Genomic DNA, 17,729 nt, shown 5'->3' with positions numbered 1-17,729 from the left:
TTTCCTGAAATTCAGTGCTCTTTTCTCCTTCTCAATGAACTTTGCTAACTACATGCATAGAGTTGTCATTCAACCTTAGTTACATTGAACTGATGCATTTCAAGTCTTTCATATCCAAGACAGGAGCAATAAGACCTTAATCATTTCCAAATGGAAACAAGTTCTCTGATCTTTGACAGCCGTGCTGTGCCAGCATAGTAGATACTCTTGTTGTCCCATCTAACTGGTGGAAAGAGCTCCACTCCTTTCCTTCCAACCCTTCCCCACTCCTCACCTATTGAGAGGACGCCTTGGCAATCCAATTACATTTGAACTACAGTGGCTAATTTCAAAGATGGAAACATTTCATAATTCTTGTCACTACCTTCAAGGATGAGAGTTAATGCTCAGAATACTCTAAAATAACTTCAACTATGTTTTTTTAATTTACTTCCTCTATACCGACATGCACATGTATCACTTTTGCGTGTGTGTGTGTGTGTCAAGAGAGAAAGCAAACCGATGTACACTGTAATGGAACCACTAATGAGCTGATGCTATCTCCTGGTCTCTTTAAAACGCTGTTCCCTTCCTGTTTTGCATTTGTTGGGTTAAATTACATATGCAACCCCAACTCTCCTCACTCTGCCTCTCTAGAGCTTTCTTCTCTGCTTTTCCCTCTGTCATCCAAGAAACACATTTCTTTAGAGATTAATAGAGATTCATACTTTTACACGCACATGTGCACACACACAAAGCCATAATTTAGGACCACATGATTTTAGATTTTAGATTTTAGATTTTAGATTTTAGGTGTGCACAAACTCTCCTCTTTACATATGTATACATACATTCATCCTGTACCATTCTTCTTCAAAATAAATAACTTTTTGAGCTTCAATTTCCTAACATTGAGCATTCTTTGTTTCTTAGGGATTCTTTGTTTCCTAAAAGGTAGCTTGTTTGTTTGTTTGCTTGTTTCAACAAAATCTTTAATGTCTGGTGAGGGTACATGGACGAAGCTCCTAATTTGGAAAGAGGAAGAATTAATGATGTTTTGAGGAGAAAGAGGGATATCTTATGGATAATGTTATCATACTCCCAGTTTCCCCATGACGAGCTTGATTTCCAATTGTTATCCATTATAATTATTAGTAGCACCTCTTTTACTCCCAATAGTTTCCTGGTTTGGGCCATAAATTACATGGTCGTTGTTATTCCTAGCACTTATGCACAGTGTAATCATAGCTGCTGATTAAATGTGTTTGCTGAAAAAGTGGAGTGCACAAAGGTGAAGAAATCCTAGATTTTCATAAGAGTGGGGAAAACATGTCAGAAAGGGCAACTCTTGTCCAAATTGCAGAGTAAGCCAATAATCTCAATGCTCAACACCCAACAGCTACCCTTGCTGAAGCATCTTTGACCTCTGCCAATTATCCCCTGTACACCCAGGATCTTCATGCTTGTCCCAGACTTTCCCACTCTGCCTCCAACTTTGCTATTTGTAACCCCCTGGCCTAATAGAATATAGGGAAAACTTCTCAGGTCTCACACCAGACTCAAATGGTGTAAGAAATTTTTCTAAATTCAGAGTTCTAGTAAATGACAGAGTGAGGATTTGGACCCAAGACTCTTGACCCCAAGTTTAGTAGTTGATCTACCACCTCGTGACTGCTTAATCTCAGGGGAGTTTTCCCAGGCCATAACTCACTAAAATGCTGGCTTCTAGATTTCAGCCACTCGCACCCCTCATCTCCAATGTCTCAACCTAGTCAACAGAGATTCATTAAGGGCTCCGCTCTGACAGAGATTTGACTTCTTCTCCAGGTGTGTGTGAGCATGCACATGTGTGTGTGCATGTATGTGTGGTTGTTTATCCAGCAGGAATCAGGATGCAAGGAGAGGCTGTTTGGATGAACAGAATATTTGCTCGCCAAGGTCCAGCTCACACCTCTCCCTTGCCTCTGGCCATTCAACCCACTGAAAGCTTATGTTCCTCTAAACTCAAATCACTCTCAGTCTATAGCTCTAATTTGGCAATGAAACACAAGGGCAAAGTGATGTCTCTTATCTTTTATCATTTTTCATCTGTTTATGTGGCTCAGTTATTGGACTGTAAGCTCCTCAAGAGCAGAGACAAAGTCATCCTTTCAGTACTTATCAAAGGGCTGGACATACTGAATGGATTTTGGCTGATGACCACTCTACACCATGGGGATGAAACCTTCAAGTTGCACACTCTGGTAAACTTAGAGTAGCTTCAATGAAATGGAAATTTCACCTAAGTCAGCTTCTTAGCCACTGAGTAAGTATGAAAGACGCACTTTGGACACTCAACATCATGGAGTTCAGTGAATATTAGAGGTGGAAAGGACTTTACAGATTGTCTAACTCAAATGCTTTGCCTTATAGGTGAAAACTGGGCTGACAGATGTGCAGGACGGGTTCAAGGACACACAAGTTGGGGGCACGATTGGATCCTAGCTTGCACCCTGATGCCACTTGTCCTCTTCTGCCATCTCCTCTGGAAGCTGTGCCCAGGCTTCAGGAAAGAGACTTGGAGGCAGAATATCAATTTCCTAGTCAGGGAGTTTTTGATTTGGCCGTGAAATAGAGGCTTGTGCTCCCTCAATATCATTTCTTGACTTTTTTTCTTGTAATTTTAGGAGTTTTTTTCCCCAAGTCATCTCCAGACCTGTAATCTCCCCAACTGCTTGTCCACAATCACTCCAGCTCTCCACAGGAGGGAATCATCTGTGGAGTGGCTGCCAAAAATCAAGAATATTTTTCATAACATGCCTCTGTCAGGACAGAGCTCCAGACCCCACGCTCCCCACTCTCCGCCCTCTGCTTTGGATTCTTACAGCATCTTTCTCTCTATACTCGGGTGTCACTCAGTGTTGGATTTGTGTGCTGTTAGCTTCTTCCTCTCCCCTCCGCCTTCTTCTTTCCTTACTCCCTCCCTCTCCCCGATAAGCAGACATTTGTGCTCAGAGGCACCGTACCCTAAATGGCTCCAGTGTTTTCACAGCAAATTCCTCCTCCCCAGCACCTTACCTTATAGTCCCCTGCCCCAACGCTGCTCAGGAGTTCCTTGGCTATTTCTTCTAAAACCAAAGCTCCTCATTACTGTTTAAGAAGCTCTTCTCCAGGGAATCTCTTTTAAACAATCAAAATGAATAGAATGTCTGGTATTTATTTATTTTTTTTGCTTAGTTGATTTATATAACATTTGGTAAATTCTATACTATTCTTATTTACAATTTGGAGCCCATTTCTTATACTATACGTGGTAATCTTTTTTATAAAAAACTGTTTGCATTATCAATCTAGTGGTCCATATCACAATCCTGTATTACAATATCGTACTCAGAATCAGATTAAATTTTGACTCACGGTGCCTCAGGAATATGTTTACATACCACTTTTATTTTCTGTAAAAGACACTATTGCAGTGTCTAACAAAAATTCTAATGTGAGCCAGCGCTCTGGGCAAGGTGAGGTATGAAATCTAAAAGTTAAAGAGAAACAAAAACCAAAATGGTAGCTTATTACAGAAGAGGAGAAACGAGGTTAAGGAGAAAGACTTCTTTTTTTTTCAAATTAGCCATTCATTCTTACAAAAAGAAAATAGAAAAATTACCTTATACAAGGTGTTCAACTTGTCTTCACAAAGTCCTCGGTGTTCTCCCTCAACACTCTGAGGTCTCTAGCCATGCATGTCATTCCCACCCTTCGTCCCTTATCAGCTGTGGTCCCCTCAGGCCTTGCTCTGTTTTCTGCTTACTCAAGGCATTTAGTATTAATTCCTTTCCTCTTCCTGAAGTGACACCCTCAATTTCAGCTTTCATTTTCCCCTAGTTTCAAAGCTGTAGGTTTTCTGAACAACAGAGTAAAAGGTCCTTTCTTCCCTTCTCCACTCCTCCCAAGGTCATAACTTTTCCTCCCTGACAGACATCAGGAGTTTCTTACCAATGGCTGCCAGCTTGCCAGGACAAGATAACCAGTGCGTGTAGCATATTTTAAATAACATCCCTTCATCTAATCAATCACCCAGGGAGGACAGTGTCTGCCCTTTGGTCCACAGACACCTATGGGCATGCCCTTTGCACTGTCCTCTGTTAGGAATTAGGGGATTATAATACAAGGGAAACCCTGCCTTCAAGCAGCTTACAGTCTAGGCAGAGAAAAGTCACAGGTACATGGAAGGAAATGAAGCACACAACGTAGAGAAGAGCCATTCAGGGTGCTTAATGACATAGGCAGTGGCTCCTAGAGCACAGAGATAAGGAAATGATCCACATGGGAAAACAGGGAGGAAAGGCTGAATGGAGATGGGGCTGTGGGACTGCTGGCTCTCAGAACCAGTGACTTGCTAATCTGCCTAGAAAGTGAGGGAGAGCCCGCTGCCATGCCCTCCCTCGTAGCCTGCCGCCTTGCACCACCTGGCAGCCTTAAGAAAGCCACGAAGCTACAACAGCCAAATACGGTCAGAAGGAGATTTGAGGGTTAATGAGTTTTGTTAGCGTGTTACTTTAATTGCTGTCGTTATTTCTGTACATACGCCTGGAGGCTTGCAGTGAATGCATTTTATTATTAATATTAAGCATTTTGTACAGCACTTTCTGTTTGCAAAGTGCTTTACAATCATTAATTAGTTATTCCTCTTGACACCCTGTCGAGGTGATCCAGGGCTCATTCACTCCCCTGCTCAGTTATAAATGGCAACCCCAGCATGTTGAGGTTAAATGACTTGGCCAAGGTCACCAGGCCCATCAGGGAAAGGCTAAGGTTAGAATCCCTCTGTCTCCCTTCAGGCTGGGGCTGATGCTGCTGGACCCAGCAGCTTCCCTGGATGGAGCTCATAAATGTTACAATAAATAAATAAATGGAGCCGGAGGCAGAAAAAAATGGTTCCAAGGCCTCATGGCTAAGGCCTGGGGACACCTCTGTCACAGTGGCACAGAAGTAAAAATTGCTGAGAGAAGACTAAAACTGAGCTTCAGTCATAACATAACCTCGGCATTCTCATAGCCAGTTTTAACGGGTCCTCCCGGAGATCCTCTCTGTCCTTGTTGCTGGCTCCTTTGAGTTTCCTTTGCACATGCCTTTTTAACTCTGAAGGCATTTACTGCCCAAAAGGGCTCCGAGATGTATAATACCGCGGTGATGCCTGGAAGAGCACCGTGTCAATTTAATTTGAACCAATCTGACAAGTCGGATACACTTTCCGGACAGCAGCCCACCGCGCGACGACACAAGGCTTCTCTTGTTAGGTTCTTACCCTCGCTCTTTCTCCTGCAGGTAATTACCTCAGATCAAGAGACCGATTGTAAACGCATTACGTTTTGCTGACAACACAAAGCTAGGGAGAAGCTGGAACTCCAATTTGAGAGGCAAGGAAAATGCAACACGATGTGCTTCCCTCTCTAAGCTGCTCTGCGGCAAATGAAATTCAGTATTGACAAACGCACATTAACGCCATTGGCCAGGGAGAGGTGCGGACGGGAAACTGCTGACCCGCCAAAGAAACATTTTCCAACGGTGTCCCTGGCCTGCGCTCTTGGAATCACAGAGGGGATCGTCAGAACCCTGAGCCTCTGGGACTTGTCTTTTTATTTTAAAATAATACCTCAGCTTGGAAAAGAGGTTTTTTGCTCCCCACCTCTCCCCACACCTGCCCACGCCCACTCTCCGGCACTTCTGCCAATTGGAGTAGCTCTTAAAAGACATTTTCCAGGGATTAGCGATCAAAGTCGACATCCTGTAAGGAAATAGAGATTTTCTAAAAACAGGAGCACCCGATTTAAATCTCCTTATGGCAGATGTTTTTTTAAAGGAAAACCTGCTTTGCCTCAATGCGAGCAGGACAAGCCCAGCCTTGATTTATGCTCATTACACTCGCAATCTTCCTTTCGGATGCGAGGGGAGATCATGACTGTTCAGTTCGTAGCACATTTCTCACTTTCATTTCGATGGTATTTCCAGAAAAATGTCAGAGAACCAGATGGGCCACCTTCCCCCGCAACTCCCAAAGTTAGCATTACCTTCAAGGAGAAGAAAACACCATCGATGGTTTAGCACGTACTTCGCAAGTTTTCTTTTTTTTGGTTTGTTTACTTGTTGTAAGCACTGATTCTATTTTCTGCAATGAGCGCAGACTAAGGATCTAGCGCCTTGCTAAGTGATGGGGCTAAATTGGGGTTGACGTCTGCAGTTAGTGGACACCTGAAGAAAAGGCTGTGTCCTCAGGAAACTTACCCTCTAGCTGAGCAAAGAATATGGATTTAAAAATAATGATTCTGGTGCAGGCCTGGTGGCGGATAGTGGTTGGGTTTGCATTCTGCTTCCATGGCCCAGTTCCTGGGTTTGGATCCCAGTGGGGACATACACATTGCTTGCAGAGCCATGCTGAGGCTGCATCCCACATACAAAATAGAGGAAGATTGGCACAGATGTTAGCTGGGCCAGTCTTCCTCGCCAAAACCAAAAAACAAGAACAACTCTGCTCAGCTCTACTAGAGATGGGTCAGACTGCACAGAGACAATCAGTGCTACAGGAATTTGTGGGTCTGACATAAGAATAATCTACAGGGAACTCATGGAGGAAGAAAGGTTTGAGTAAGGCCTTGAAAAATGCATAGAATATACCTACACACACACACACACACACACACAGATATGCACACATAATTTTTTGTTCTAATCTAAAACTCTCATTTGACCTAGAATTGCTGACATATGCTCTTTGAATTCTGTTTGTTGCTCTCAAGGTTCTAGAAGCTGGAGAGAAATTTGGTTTGGGGTTTACTTGGTTCATACTGAAAATATCCCAGGCCTGGCTCTGTAACTGTGGTTTTCTCAGCACAGGACCTCATTCCTGTCCGCAAAGAATTCAGTTCTCTTCAGCGCAGCTTTCTTTCTCTGTGGAGGCTCAAAATCACTGAGTGGACCCCCCAAATCTCCCTCAGCTGCCCTCATAAAGCTCTCGTGGGGCTCTGAGGCTCCCAAAGGAAGGCAAGTGGTGATTTGTCCTGGAGACTGCATCGTCACAGCCCCTGTGCAGGTGGCAGCCATTCCTCATGGCTTTTCTCCTTCCTTTTCACACCCAGTCCACCATGGGTCATTAATCAGGTCATTTTAGAGTGGCAGTGCCTCACTGTACAGATTCTTTTTGCATGCCTGCCATGTACCAAAGTGTCATTTGTTTGAATAGTCTTAGTAATAATATGGAAATAATTTGTCACTGTTTATTCCAAAAGTGGATTCTGACTCCTAGCAGCCCTGTGTACAGCAGAGTGGAACCTTGCCCAGTGTTTTTGCATCATCCTCTCACATTCCGGTGCTTCATCAGAGGATGCTCTGCTCCTATTCATAGGATTTTCATGGACACTTTCTTTGGAAGTGGGTGGCCAGGTCCTTCTTCCTGGTCTGTCTTAGTCTGGAAGCTTCACTGAAACCTGTCCACCATGGGTGGACCTGCTGGTATTTGAAATACCAGTGGCAGAGCTTTCAGCATCACAGCAACATGCAGCTACCACAGTTTGACGACCAACAGACAGGCGGTGTGCTTCTCTGACCAGGAAACAAACTGGGCTGTGGTGGTGAGAGTTCTGAATCTTAACCACTAGACCACCATGGAAATAACAGCTATTATTAATTAAACAATTATTGTTACTGTATGTAAGGCACTATGCTAAATGCACTGTAGCATTACTTCATAGAATCCCCGTAACAGCCCTGTGAAGTAGATATATCTGTTGTCCCCATGTTTAACCCAAATAATCTCAAGCTTAGAGAGATTGCTAAGAATTTCAAGGTTATATAACTAGTAGTTGACTGTGATCAGGTTGGAAGCAGCTCTAACTGACTTAACTTTCTGCTCTTAATCTCTGCCTCCCTATTTGAATTCAAAAAAGACGATAATATGGAATATATGCAGAATATATGTTGTTCTTCCATCTCAACTGTTTTTTAACCCAGATGAAACCTGGGAGTTAAGCACAAGACATGTAAATAACCAAAATAACTATCAAAAATTCCACGCCCTGATGCACTTACCTTTGACTCATCGGAGAATCATTCAGGCCCTCATTCAGCGACTATTGATTCTTCTTTTACAAATAATCATCATCTTTTGTTTCATCACTTCCCAAAGCAAATCAGAAAGAGCAATCACTTCCATTTTATCCTATAAGGAAATTGAAGTTGGTCAATATTACCATTATATTCCCAAGGAAACAGTGCTAGTCAGTGAGGAGTCAGGATACAGATCCAAGTTTGTCTGAGTCCTCACCATGATTATTGAGAGGGTTTTTTCAAAAACATTTCTAAAATCAAATTCAAATGTTAAATTTATCTTCAGGACTGTAAAGAGGGACCTTGTACAAAGGAGATGATAAATTATGGCTTGCTAGAATTGCAAAAAGACTCCTCTAACTAAACCCTCGTTTAAAGGTTGAGCTCCAGGTCTTTATAAGATGTGAAAAACATGGTACTTAAAGGACTCTGGACTTTTTAATGCAATTGTTCCAACCTAGTCTAAAAGCTGTCTTTTTTTTTTTTTTTTTCAAAGATTGGCCCTGAGCTAATATCTGTTGCCAATCTTTTCTTTCTTCTTCTTCTCCCCAAAGCCCTCCAGTACATAGTTGTATATCTTAGTTGTAGGTCTTTCTGATTGTGCTATGTGGGACGCTGCCTCCGCATGGCTTGATGAGCAGTGCTAGGTCTATGTCCAGCATCGAACCTGCAAAACCCTGGGCCACAGAAGCGGAGCGCGCGAACCTAACCACTTAGCCAGAGGGCCAGCCCCTAAAATCTGTCGTTGATCTAGAACATGACTATTCCATGGGTTAACTATAACTAACCCAAAGTATAAAAATGTATAATTCCCAAGAAGCTTTTCATGCCTTAACAGACCATGCCAGGACTGGCATGGAATCTGAAATCAATACACTGGTTTTCAGTCTCTTTATTTTGACTTTTTCTAAGTAGTTTAAAAGTTAGTATCAACATAGTACTGTTATGAATATACATAAAAACTTTCAATAATCATGTCTTAACAGGCATAAAAGAAAATATTGTCACAATAATATAATTGAGAAGAGCTGTGTGAAGTTTTGTGAAGTCTGAATTAGTGACTATGTTAAACAGATAGAAAGCTTTGTTAAAAAATACTTTGCAGGGGTCTGGCCTGGTGGTGTAGTGGTTAAGTTCACACACTCCTCTTAGGCGGCTCAAGGTTCACAGATTTGGATCCCAGGCATGGAACTACACACCATTCATCAAGCCATGCTGTGGCAGCATCCCACCTACAAAGTAGAGGAAAATTGTCACAGATATTAGCTCAGGGACAATCTTCCTCACCAAAAAAAACCCCAACTTTGCAGGTATGCTTACTCATAGCTATCCAGCAGAGGCCCTCCATGTTTGATCCAGTGAATAAGGAGCAAACATGTATAGTTAATATTGGCCTTACAGGTGAACCTCTTGACTAGGCTAACTAACCCTCCATCTCTGCTTTCAAATGTTTGCCCCATAACTGCCTCACATCCACCTTCTTCTAAGTTATTTTAGTACAAATTTCTCTGTGTCTTCTCTGGGGACTTTAACAATTTTGTCATTAGGATTTCCCATTCTATGGGGTCCATATTAATGACATGTTTATAAAAACTCAGGAAGATTTAGTCTCGGTGGAGGAGTCTCTAGAACTTACCTCTTCCTCTGTCGATATGAGGGATTGAAAACATCCCCACACGACATTTGTATAGCAGGCATAACTTTGAAATTTCCACATCTAATTTAATTTAATTCAACATGTGTTTTATAAACATCTGCAATGTATTCAACATAATTCTTGGTACTGAGAGATAAAAGAGAAAGTGTGAAATCTTTTCTGGGTTAAATGTAAGCTTAGCTGAGAATAAAGGATTTGTACACATGAAATAATAAATAACCAGATAAAGGAGAACGTGAAGTTCAAAAATATGATTAAAATGTTTTGTAGCAAAGCATATATTGGAATATCTGGGTAGGAGAGCTCAATATTAAAAATAGTGTTGTCCTGAGATATTAAATGAGTGGGCCTGCAATGTGGAGAGAAGTGATCATTTAGAGATGGATGAAGTGTTTTCCAGCAAAAGAAGAGGCAAGATCATTGCTAGCGTTAGAGTAGGACATAGCAAGATGTGAAACAAAGTCATGTGAGAGGTACAAGTTGCAGAGGAGGGAAGATGAGGTTGGAAAAGAAGTTTGGTGCAATAGATAAATGGCCACCTCCAGGCACCCCAAAGTTCTTCCCATATTCACAGAAGAAACGACAGGCCCCAATTGCAACTTGGAGGGACTTGCCAGAGCTCCCTGCAGATTCTCATTGAAATATTTCTCATCAAGATGACATTTAAGAGGATAGAGAGGGGTGCAAATGGCCAACAGGAGGACTTGCCGAAATGAAAGCAGCAAAATAATTTCCCAGATTGCCACTGACTATTAAAATAGGCCATGAGGGTCTATGGTTATTACTTTAACAATTAGTTAATTTTAGCAGCAGGGAGGCCATTAGCTGACCAGCTCACTCCTCTGCCCAGCATATCCTAGCCAATGAGCTGTGATTGGGGCAATAAAAATGAGATTGTGCCTAGGCAATAAAATATTTAGACTTTTAATATGTTGGTGGAAATGGACTACATTTTAAAGTGACAGAACATCATATTTTCCTTCTCTTTATTTATTTTTCCAAGGCCAACGTGCCTAATCATTGCCTCAGCAATCCGAAAGAAGGTATAATAAAAGCAAAGGAAAGACTGTGAGAAGAAACAAAAATTAACAAAATTAAAAAGGAAGTGCACCAACACCTTCTGTGTGCTACAGTGAGGAGAAATACTTGAGTTTTGTTCCTAAAAAGGAAAACAGTATATGTGTAAAATTACATCATAAAAATCAAATTGGCATAATTTATAAAGAATATGGGAATTAATGATGTACACATAACTTTGTGAGTAGTGCCTATGGCTAATGTCTTTATCCATAAATGCCACCCAAATGTAAGTAAATTGCCGATTCTAAATTAATTTGCAGAATCCCTGCAAATAACTTAAACATTCTATATGCAAGTTAGTGTAAATATTGCAAAACCCCTGAAAATGAAAATAAGTATTCATAACTTTCTGCACCACTGAAGCCAACATTCACATTGCTATTTTCTTTCAACTGAGGTTTGTTTTTCTATACCAAATGAGGAGAGTAATATAAACTTAAGATTTATCCTGAGGTGAGCATCTTGACCTTTATCTTTCTCAAAAGCCTCCCTCCTTCATATGTACAATCATAACCATCCAGTCAAAATTGGTTTCTCTTCACCATGGTCTCCAGTTGAGCACCTTTTTTCTTTTTTTATTGGGAACGTGATTTCTCATTTTCTTTCCTTATCCAAATGCTACCCAAACATTAAAACTTATTTTGTCGATCCTGAAAAATTGAGCTTTTTGCTTATAAATGCACCCATTTTTCACAATATATTAAAGATCTTCAATATTCTAAACAGATTTAATTGTAATCTGAAGCAGTCAGGGAAGGCTTTCCCATGAAGCTGAAACCTGAGCAGCCTTTGAAGGACAAACATTGGATGAGGAAGAAGAGAGAGCAAAGTCCTGTGACTAGAAGACAAGGTCCAGATGAAGGAGGGTTTAAAGAACACACCTGCTGCTTTTCCGAGGGCAGAGGCTACTTCGCATGAGGGAGGCTCACACACAAAACAATGGCAGAGCAACCTCCACCTTCCCAGAGGTCCTCCAAACCAGCTGTCTCAACCAGAGACACAGCCCGCTCCGGGTCAGGTTACGCAGCCCCTGGACTAGGAGTTCTCTTTGCTTCCGACTGTCAGATGAGTAGCCCTTGCTTTGCTTTCAGGGCATTGCATCATCATTGAGCTCTTGGCGCATCAGTTAGCTTCAAATTTACTAGTATTCATTATTTGTTTAAAAAAAAAAGAGGAAAAAAGGAAAGAAAGGGGATAATTTACATTTCCTGATTCAAAGCCAGGGCCTATTCATCATCGCCTGCATATCGCTTATAAAGATGATAAATGAATGTATAGCAACTGAACCCTAAAACAAAATAATGTGTTTTTCTTAAAGCTTCGCAGGGCTGCATTTCCGTTGTAATTAGTTTACTTTTTTAATCAAATTCTGTTAAGCGGCAGTCAAAATGAAAGCTGATTTTCGGACTGCTAAAAGCAGCCCAAAAAAGAAAAGAAGAGCGAAAACAAGGATATTTTTTCACATTTACTGCTACAAAAATATCAAGATAATTGCATAACTTTCAGAAACTGCAAGAATGTAATCATGTCTTGCTGATTGTATGATATTCAAATATAGGATGCTGTAAGAGAACCTACCATTTGATAATGAACTGGTTAAATTGCTATTCCATCTTCAGAAATTCATATAGAGAGGGATGTCTTTAAATTTTTATGGTTCTACATTGCCTATAGGATAAGCTTCAAACCCTAAAATGTCATCACTTAACTTCAGTACTTCACCCTAAGCTTAATCCAGGCTCTCTCAAAAGTATCTATTGATTCCATCTTGTGGTTCCTTGCTTTTCCTCGTATTATTCTCTCTCCCTGCAGTGGCGTTACCACTCTACTCTCCCTATCTGATCCTTGTTTCTGTAGTCTTAGATCATGCCCTTTCTCTGGAAAGCCTTCCTGACGTCTCCACTTCACAGTGGTAGCTCTTATATAGCTACTGACATTTCACTTAGCATATACAGTACTCAGTCCCCCTTATCCTTGATTTCGCTTTTCCCATTTTCTATTACTTATAGTCAACTAAGATCCAGAAATATTAAAGGTAAAATTCCAAAAATAAACAACTCGTAAGTTTTAAATTTGATGCTGTGCTGACTAGTGTGATGAAATCTTGAGCCATCCCATTCCGTCCCGCCTGGGACATGAATCATCCCTTTGTCCAGTGGATCCATGCTGTATACACTATCCTCCCCACCCATTAGTCACTTGGTAGCCATCTCAGTTATCAGATCACCTGTCACAGTATCACAGTGCTTGTGATCAAGTAAACCTTATTTTACTTAATAATGGCACCAAAGCACAAGAGTGGTGATGCTGGCAAATGGGATCTGCCAAAGGGAAGCCATAAAGTGCTTCCTTTAAGTGAAAAGGTGGAAGTTCTCGACTTAATAAGGAAAGGAGAAAACATTGTATGCTGAGGTTGCTAAGATCTAGCGTAACTTTTATTACAGTATATTGTCATAATTCTATTTTATTAATATTTATTGTATTATATTTATTAATATTTATTAATATTTATAAATTAAACGTTATCATAGATATGTATGTATAGGGAAAAAATGTATATATAGGGTTCTGTACTATCCAAGGTTTCAGGAGTCCATTGGGAGTCTTGGAACATATCCCCCATGGATAAGAGGGGACTACTATATCATCATTTAAGCAGCTACCTAACGGTAAATCTTACCATTAGTCTTTCTGTTGAGTTTTCCTGTATTTCAGAAAGCTCTTTCAATCTGCATACGCAGGTCTTCCTTCACTTTAGGAAATGTTTCTTCATTTTATTTGTATTCATATATTACACTTGACATTCCTTTGATGCTGTTCTTTAGGAAAATCAGTTACCCTAACTATGCCTGTTTCCCTCATTTGGGAGTGGAGAATCTGAGGTGCACATGAGCCCAAAATAGCAAAGCCCTCACCTCTACAGACTTTTCCAAATTTTGTGTCTTTGGAGAAGTGGCAGAGAAAGGATAACCTGTGCGATCAAGGAACCAGCCCAATCCCAAATGTGGAGCCAACTCAGTAAGGGCTGCTTTACTGGACTGAGATGAGTAATATCTTACTCTTTTGGCTGATTCTTAGGACTGACATCATATATTATAAATAGATACATATATGCATGCATTTTAAATAATAAACATAAAAAATAATAAAACAATCCCCAGTGTGCATTGCTGTTAGGTATTTTCTTGTCTCTACCACTGTCTAGAACACTATATGTGGGATTTATCAATCAAAATGCAAAATTCCAAAAACCAATCTGTCTTTGCACCCATTCCCATTCCCCACTTATCCTGCTAACTAAAGATGAAAGAAACCAAACTCTACCAAAAAATGTTGCACCAAAACAGCGAGTTAGGGGTGATCTCCTAGTGTTATAACCAACATAGGCACTGAAGACACTAGGACTTGAGCCCAAGGAGAAATCCCTAAACAGGGGTAAATGAGCACCACTGGGATGCTCATTAGGGTGATGCTGCATGAGTGGGCTACATTTTTTTTTTCAGTCCAACTACATGGATCATATAGATGTTGAAATAGCTCAAAGATTCTGGCCATGACTTTCTGCCTGCCTTAGTTCTCCCAGCAGTTATGAATACTCATTTTCAATTTGTTGTCATAAAATTTCCATTGGTAAATGTGCAGAGAATATTCCAAGGATGGCTAGTGAATGCTCTTTTAACAGGAAATCAGAGTAAGCTTTCTCATATAAGATTTATCATTTCTTTTCCACAGTTAAAACCCTTCCATTATACCCCATCACTGACAGGCTAAACATTACAACCCCTTAGCATGAGACTCAAAGTCTTTCACCTCTTGTTTTGGGCCCACCTGTCCAGACTCCTCTCCCACTACCCTCATTCCATACAATGGACTGAATTGCGTCCTCCTGAAATTTCATATTGTGAAGTCCTGTGGCTGTATTTGGAGATGGTGCCTGTAAGGAAGTGATTAAGGTTAAATGAGTATGAGGTCCTGATCCAATGGGATTAGCATCCTCATAAGAAGAGACAACAGAGAGCTCAGGTTTGCTTTCTCTCTCTCTCTCCATGCCCGTGCACTGTGGAAAGGCCATGAGAGGACATAGTGAGAAGCCAGGTATCTACAAACCAAGAGGCCAGAAATTGAATTTGTTGGCATCTTTATCTTGGACTTTCTGGCCTCCAGAACTGTGAGAAAATAAATTTCTGTTGTTTAAGCTACCCAGTGTGTCATATTTTGTTATAGCAGCCCAAGCAGACTGAGACACTCAGTGTCCTATTGTTATTCAGGATCTCCAGAGAAACAGAACCAATATATTTATTATAAGAAACTAGCTCATGAGGTTATGAAACTAAGAAGTCCCAAGATCTGTAGTTGGCAAACTGGAGACCCAGGAGAGCCAATGGCGGAAGTTCCAGTCCAAGTCTGAGTCTGACGGCAGGAGAAGACCAATGTCCCAGCTTGAAGATAGTCAGGAAGAGAGAGAGAATTCTCCTTTACTCAGTCTTTTTATTCAGATCTTCGATGGATTCAATGTTCTATTCAGATCTTCAATGGATTGGCTGAAGCCACCCACATTGGGGAGGGCAATCTTTTTATTCAGGCTGCTGATTCAAATGTTAATCTCATCTAGAAACATCTTCACAGAAATATCCAGAATAATGTTAATCAAATATCTCACACTCTGTGGCCCAGTCAAGTTAACACAGAAAATTAACCATCACAGTCCTCTGGTAGCCTTAGTACTAGTTAGCAAAAAGATCATGGACTACGTACCATTCTAATTAACCAGGATGTCTCTTGTCTTATCATCTTGGTACATGTTGTCTGTTCATTCTGCCTTGCATGGCTTCCCTCTGCATCCCTTTACTCTGTTTGTTCACATAGAAAACCCCTACTCATTCTTTAAATCTCCACTCAAGGGCTAACTTCTTTGAAGCTTCTTCTGAATTCCTAAAGCAGAATTAATATTTTCTTCCATTGCCCCTTTATGCAACAGATGAGAAACCCCATATCATGTTATATTGAATTTTTTTACTTGTAAATATGAAAAGTTTATTTCTCACTACTCTGAACTCCTCCAGGAAAATTTTTTTAATATTTTTAATATTTTTATTTTTTAATATTTTTAATAATTTCTTAAATTTTTTTTAAATATTTTCTTCACTTACTACAGACATTATGTAAAAAAGTGTTTCAATAAATCTCTGGTGATTGAAGCAATGCGTATATGAACAAGAGCAGGGTTAAAAATGAAAAAATGGGAGTATGAAGCTGTGACAGTACCATCTCAGGAATTAGCTAGGGGCATATTTCCAGGACTCCTGATGGCAGAGCATAAGGTAGCTTCCTTCTCCATGCAAGCATGAGCACTCTATCCAGTCTCTGCAGCATTATCGCATCTTCCTCTCTGCTACCATTCCCTCTATTTTGTCAGGTAATGGGTGGGTTCCCCTCAGAGAGCTTTGTGGGAGCTCTCAACAATGTTAGCACCAGATACCTGAAGAATATAATTCTCCTGAATACCTCTATGTGTAAGGAAATGTAATGCAAAGGAGAGCCAGGCTGAGTACACTAAATACCTAAAATGTCATTACTCAGGCAATATCAGGCACAAAGCCCTCTGGAACCAGACAAGAAAGGCTGGTGGATGATCAGGAAATGATCCAAGGTGGGGGAAGACAAAGCCTGGGGAAATAGAAATAAAGGGAGCATTCCTGTCCAAGACACAGTGCTCCCATACCCTGCCTAACAGGCAGATGCACAGGCAATGGGGACTATAGCATCTGAGTAGTCTCGCTTACAATACTGGAGAAGCTCTTGCAATCCTGGTCTGAAAAACCTCTCTCAGGAAGCAGAATACGTGTTTGGAGTCTAGGACAGAGAGAGGCAAGAAAAATGGGAGCCTGGGTCAGGTCTAAGTACTACCTTTGGCAGAACTCCTTGGTAAGTGGGGGGGTAGGGGTCTCCAGCCAATGGATAGAAAGTATTGAGGGGAAACACAGGCACTCAGTGGGGACCTCCCAATGTGGTCTCCTATCTCTATGTCCAGGTTGATGACCATCATATTGTGGGTCACAGAAATGCCCAGCCCCCGTACTTATGTGTCTTAATTACATGACAGCAGATGGAGAGGGAGTAGCCTACTAGACCTGAATGTGATCTCTTGGCTTTCCACTGCTCCCAAATCACCATGCCTGGGTCTTGGAAGCAGATATGTGTTTTCTCCAATTTTTAAGAAATTAAGAACTTCCCTCTGTTCATGACTAGATAATTTACAACCAATTCTCCTATGGCAATTTTGTGGCAATTATATGGACATTGGTCTACATGGCCACAATACGCATGCCATCCTGACTGGTGGTAACACCATATTTCTAGTACCAAAGGGCTGCATGTGAAGACATAAGTTGCTCTCTTTCTGCTCTCAATGCAGATATGTGTGTTGGGAAACGAAGGAAGAAATTTTCAATGGCAGCCCCAGGGAGAATTGAATGCACAACTAGCTCCCTGAGCTCATATTCACACACAACACAAACTCACTCTACAAGTCCTGAGAGTCAAAGCATTTGGATATGTCGGCCAGTTCATCCTGAAGATTGTTGCTGGATCAGTCCATTCTAAGTACTGTTTGAAGTGGTGGAATCCAGTGGCACTGGCCCTGCCATCATCCAGGTTTCTGAGGCAATATCTTCAATGTAGAAGATAGGGCTCTGGAAATCCCACGTTGACCTAATATAATTGGTCTTGTGGTTGATGCAGTGGATCATCTCACCACTGGGTTTTAATCAATTGATGAGAAATGAATGCTGTGACCACCTATGTTTTCATGTCAAGTGGGAACTTTGGAGAGCCAGAGAGAACACCGTCTCATCAGGGGCTAGAAGATCTGCAGGCACCTCTATTGTCTCTCCCCTAAGGCAAGAGTAGCTGGGATGTGGAGAAGCTTTGTCCA

The 17,729-nt window shown here is 41.1% G+C and overlaps 1 long non-coding RNA gene across 9 annotated transcripts in view; it reads right to left on the bottom strand.

Moving 5' to 3' along the window:
• The window catches only part of LOC106780924 (uncharacterized), a 95,569-nt gene that overhangs the window by 69,045 nt on the left and 8,795 nt on the right, over window positions 1–17,729 (bottom strand). For all 9 annotated transcript variants that reach the window (XR_011441480.1, XR_011441475.1, XR_011441477.1 and 6 more), the window contains exon 2: window positions 8,041–8,170. This is a non-coding gene — a long non-coding RNA (uncharacterized lncRNA). The remainder of the gene's footprint in view (window positions 1–8,040; window positions 8,171–17,729) is intronic.

Source organism: Equus caballus, chromosome 8, assembly GCF_041296265.1.
Source record: "Equus caballus isolate H_3958 breed thoroughbred chromosome 8, TB-T2T, whole genome shotgun sequence".
Lineage (NCBI taxonomy): Eukaryota > Metazoa > Chordata > Mammalia > Perissodactyla > Equidae > Equus > Equus caballus.
The sequence above is the reverse complement of the archived record's forward strand: the minus strand, read 5'-3'. Positions and strand labels throughout refer to the sequence as shown.